This window comes from Pleurodeles waltl, chromosome 5 (assembly GCF_031143425.1).
Source record: "Pleurodeles waltl isolate 20211129_DDA chromosome 5, aPleWal1.hap1.20221129, whole genome shotgun sequence".
NCBI lineage: Eukaryota > Metazoa > Chordata > Amphibia > Caudata > Salamandridae > Pleurodeles > Pleurodeles waltl.
Genome location: NC_090444.1, coordinates 1,564,502,317 through 1,564,508,316, shown reverse-complemented (window position 1 = coordinate 1,564,508,316; position 6,000 = coordinate 1,564,502,317).

Genomic DNA, 6,000 nt, shown 5'->3' with positions numbered 1-6,000 from the left:
AGGTATCTATCTCTAGGTAGCACTATGGCATAATATAGTATATCTGCTGCTATGTCAGTGCCTCTTTTATTGTTTGGGTGATTCTGTAAACCTCTATGTAAGAGCCTGAAGATATACCTCAGTGCCTTTGTTAGAGAATACAGGGCTATTTGAGTGTGTCTCCAATTGACTTTGCTCTTCCTGTATATGCAAATGTGTTCTGACTATACCAGTGAATATAGAATTGTCTCTGTTTTTAACTGGCTTAGGCAAACCATGCTTGGGAAACAGTCAGTTCTGTGGCCATTACAATACTCCATCTACTGCCCATTTTAAAGGTCTGCAAGTGTTCAACTAAGCTTGTAAAACTGAAAAGTATGTTTCTCATTCACTGAAGCACAATCCACAATTGTTAATGGCATATGTACAACATATCATACAGGTGACACATTTGCATTTAAATGTGAGTTTAAGAGTTCACAAAAGAAGTTTCACAGGCCAGTTTCATTGGCCAGTGACAGAGCACAGAGAAACTGTAGATGAATAGGCCTCATGCTTGACTGAGGCACTATTTCTCTGTATATGTAGAAGATTGGGTGACTAGTTGGCTATACTTCTGAGTGAATGCAGCTGTCTACCTCTAGTAGTGTTATGAGATATTTTAGTGCATCTTCCAGCATGTGATGGCCTGATTTAATCCATGTATTACTCTATAAATGTCTGCTTAAATGACGGTTCATATACATCAGTACCTATGTTGGAGAATACAGCCCTTTGAGAGTGTGTATGCAATTTTCTTTGATAGTGCTAGATATGTAAATGCTTTCTGACTATCTCAGTAAATTCAGAAGTGTCTGTGTTTCTCTCTTAATTGTTGAGACACAGCAATGGTGCTTTGAAATCATGAATGTCAGCTCCTTTGTGATCGGCATACTCTATGTAATGCTTAGCTTAGGGGGTTGAAAGTATTCTACTAGGTTGTGAAACTGAAAAGTGTGTTTCTCAGTCACACAACCACAATGCAGCATGGTTAATAGCATACCTTCAACTTATTACAGACCTGATATATTTGCACTTAAATGTGAGTCTAACAGTCCAGAAAGGGATTTTACAAGCTAATTTCAATGCCTAGTGACACAGCACTGAGAAACTCTATACTGATACCCCTCATGCATGATTAAAGCAGTATTTCTCTGCATTCATGAGTAGTTCCGGTGACTACTTGGCTATATTTCTGAGTGAATGGAGGTGTCTACCTCTAGAAGTGCTATGAGATATTTTAGTACATTTGCCAATATATGACTGCCTCTTCTAGTATCTCTATGACTCTATAAATCTCTACGTAACTGGCTGAAGATATACCTTAGTGTCTCTGTTTGAGAATACATAGCTATATGAGTGTGTCTCTAATTGACTTTTAGATTGCTGCCCATGTAATTATTTTCTGAATATGTCATTTGATGTAAAAGTATCTCTATTTCTCTTTCATGCATACTTTGGAAACATGAATGTCAGTTCTGTGGTTGTTATCATAGTCTATCCAGTGCTCAGTTTAGAGATCTGAAAATACTCAACTAACCTTGTAAAACTGAAAAGTATGTTTTTCAATCACTGGACCACAGTTCAACATGGTTAATGGCATACTTTCAACTTACTATAGAGGTGACATTTTTGCGCTTAAATATGACTTTAAGAGTTCAGAAAGGGGATTTACAGGTAAATGTCAGTGGCAAGTGGCACAGTCCTAAGAAACTCTACACTGAGGGCCTCGTGCATGATTGAAGCAGTATTTCTCTGCATAGATGAGCAGATTGTGTGAGTACTTGGCTATATTTCTGAGTGAATGCAGGTGTCTACCTCTAGAAATGCTATGAGGTATTTTACTCCATCTGCTGGTATGTGACTGCATGTTTTAGTATTTGTGTGAGTTTCTAAATCTCTATGTAAGTGGCTGATCATATATATTAGTACCTCTGTTTGAAAATATACAGCTATGTTAGTCTGTCTCCAAATGCCTTTCATATTGCTGCATATGTAAATGCATTCTGAGTATCTTAGTGAATGTCAAAGTGTCTCTGTTTCTATTTCAGTAGCTGAGACACCCATGCATGCTTTGGAAACATGAATGTCAGTTCCTTGGTGAGTGGCACACTTCATCTAGTGATTGACTTACAAGTCTGAATGTGGTCAATTAAGCTTCTAAATCAGAAAAGTACTTCTCTTAATAACTTAAACACATTGCTGCATGCTTGATGGTAAAAGTAAAGCATAACAGAGAGGTAATATATTTGCACTAAAATGTTTTGAGACTTGACAAAGGAATTTTACAGGTCAAAATTACTGACAAATGGCAGAGCATACACAAGCTTTGCAGTATTATGCCTCACTCATCATTCAAGTAGTATTTCTTTGGATACATGAAAACATGGTGTCACTATTTGCCTGTATATCTGACTGAATGAAGGTTTACTTCTTGGCAGTGGGTTTGGTCTTGGCATCTGCTCCTGCTAGATGTCTGGGTGGACATCCACATTTCTGGGGAGTTCTTCAGCTACAAAATATGGGGTGTCTGAGGCATGTCCTTCCCCTGGCAGCGGCTGATGTAGAATGGCCTGATGTTTCATTGCTAGTGTAAGGGGCCAGATGTTGGGTGCAAAACCTACTCAGTGTGGTATTCATGTCTCTCAGCACCCCTGCAATGGAAGCAAAGTGGTCATTTTGTACCTGCCACTGCTGCATAACTTCCTGGTGATTGTCCCACGGCAGCTTTTGGATATCCCCTAACATGGTGATGACTTGGCCCAGCATGCCTTGGGAACTTTGGTAGGTCAGTATTGTCCCTTTGAGACTATGGGGGTCATTACAACATTTGCGGTAAAAGCCTCTTACCGCTGTGCAGAAGACCGCCAACACACCACTGCGGAATTCTGCCACGGTCATTATGACCCAAAGCAAGAAATCCACCAAAATCTAGACACCCACACAATTCCGCCACACGAAAAGTCAGTGATAAACTGGCGATAACAAAACCGACACCATCATGCCAACAGGAATACGCCCACACTATCACGACACACGAATACATGCAGCGGTCTTTCAACCGTGGTATTCTATTGGTGGTACACACCGCTGCGCTCAAAATACACACACATTTACAAAAAACAGCCACATTGGACAATTCGAAATACACACACCTGATACACATACACACACACCACACCCACACATCCAATACAATATAAAACACACACCCACATCACCCACAAACCCCTGTTACAACAATTGAGAAAGAAGCACAGAGAGAGACACCATCATCAACAAACGAGCATCCACAGGCACTCAACACCATCACTCACATAACATCCACGCACCTCACACAACACACCTCTAAATATCACTCACACATCACAACACACACCACCCCACACATCACCCACACCACCGCATGGCACTGCAAACACACCCCAGGTTCTCTGAGGAGGAGCTCAGGGTCATGGTGGAGGAAATCATCCGGGTAGAGCCACAGCTATTCGGATCACAGGTGCAGCATACCTCCATAGCTAGGAAGATGGAGCTATGGCGAAGAATCGTGGACAGGGTCAACGCAGTGGGACAGCACCCAAGAACTAGGAATGACATCAGGAAGAGGTTTAACGACCTACGGGGAAAGGTGTGTTCTGTGGTCTCAAGACACCACATCGTGGTACAGAGGACTCGCGGCGGACCCCCACCTCCTCCCCCACAACTAACAACATGGGAGGAGCAGGACTTGGCTATACTGCATCCTGAGGGCCTCGCAGGAGTAGCTGGAGGTATGGACTCTGGTAAAACTAATCTTTACTACCTTAACCCCCACCCTACCTGCATGCCATCACATATCCCTACCCTCACCCTCACCCTCACCCCCATTACTCCAACTCCTCACACATGTCCCAATATCACAAACCACACATCCCAAACCCAAGCCCTGCATGCAACACCAAAGCATGGACACCCATCACCAAAGCATGGCCACTGCACATACCCATACACCCCCCTAAATCATTATCACATGAGGTCATACACAGGAATGCAAGCACTGGGGTACATGGTCATCCACCCATTGCACACCATGGCACAAACAGATGCAATAATCATGCTTTTACACCCCTGCAGGACCCCTACCCAACGTCACCGATCAGGAGGGTCCAGATATGTCCACTCCACCCACAGAAGGGGCCCACAGTGATGACAGCAGCTCTGTCCAACTGGATCTAGATGACAAGCCCAGCCCATCTGGGACCTCGGGACAGTCGGTTCCCCTCACACTGGCACAAGCCACTACAGACCTTCCCCCCTCTGGAAACACCAGCACAGCACCCACCCAGCGGGCCCATACCCCTGTCCCCAGGACACATCAAACAGCAGTGTGTCCACCACTACAGGGAACCCAGTCTAACCCACCACCCCAACAACACCAGGGACCTGAGGGCAGTGGTTGTGGGCATACGGTTCAGGGGACAGAGGCACAGGAACACAGGGGAACTGGGAGGGCTGCTGTGCGACAGGGGGAGGACAGGCCCAGGGAACCCAATCTCCACGAGGCCCTCTCCAACATCATGGGAGCCTACCACCATTCCCAGGAGACGATGGCAACGGTACTGGCCAAGTTTCAGGAGACACAGGGGCTGCAGGAGGAACAGTATTTGGGCTTCAGGGAGGAACTCAAATCCATCAATTCCACCCTGGGCACCATTGTAGGGGTGCTGAAGGAACTCGTCAACACCAGGAGGGACCCTGTGGCACAACAAGGGGCCCCTGTCACTAGCCTGGATGATTAACTGCCCACCACCTCTGTCGGCGCTAGTGGTCAGGAGGCCCCGCCACAGGACCACCACACCAGCACCCCACCCCCTGCAGAGAGAGAACCACCCCGCAAATGGTCCCTGAGATCCAGGACAAAGACAGAGAATGATGCCAAGACCCCCGACAAGAAATGAGACCACCCTGATTGTCATCCTTTTGTCCCACCTTGTCACCCTGTCCATTCTTAAACTGCCCCAGCTCCACTTCCAATGCCCCTTTGGATAATGAACCTGTGAGACTAATAGACTGGACTCTGCCATGGACATTCCTCCACCATCACCCCTCACCATTTTACAACCCCCTCCAATATTGAGCACTTAAATAAACACCTTTGAAGCACAAAGCAATCAGGAGTCTGTCTGTGATTTCGAAATTGTGTATTAGCAATTACAGTGGCAAAATGCTATTTCAAATGTAATGTCAACATACCTATGTCACACAGCTATAGTCCATGAGGAAACAAAGCAGATGTCACACAGTGGGACACACATCTGTGAAATCGTAACAGAAAGTGACAACTCAGTGACCATACACTGGGTGAAAATGACAGACAGTACAGAGGTAGTACATTTAAATCAGATGTAGTAGACAGTGTTGTCTTCTTACCTGTGTCTCACTGGAAGTATTGCAAGATCACCGTGTTCCTGTTGTCGATGTCCTCTTCTTCTGCGTCCTCGTCTTTACTGTCCACAGGCTCCACAGCTGCCACAACACCTCCATCCAGACCATCCTCCTGCAGAAAAGGCACCTGTCATCGCAAAGCCAAGTTGTGAAGCATACAGCAGGCCACGATGATCTGGCATACCTTCTTTGGTGAGCAGAATAGGGAACCACCTGTCATGTGGAGGCACCGGAACCTGGCCTTCAGGAGGCCGAAGGTCCGCTCTATAATCCTCCTAGTCCACCCATGTGCCTCATTGTAGCATTCCTCTGCCCTTGTCCTGGGATTCCTCACTGGGGTCAGTAGCCATGACAGGTTGGGGTAACCAGAGTCACCTGCAAATGGCGAGGGACAACTGTTAGACACACACAAACTCATACCGACATCCACAGACCCAGAAAACTATTCCCACTGTATTGGGTCCATGTGCTCACCTAATAGCCACACCTGGTACCTCTGGAGTTGCCCCATCACATAAGGGATGCTGCTATTCCGCAGGATGTAAGCATCATGCA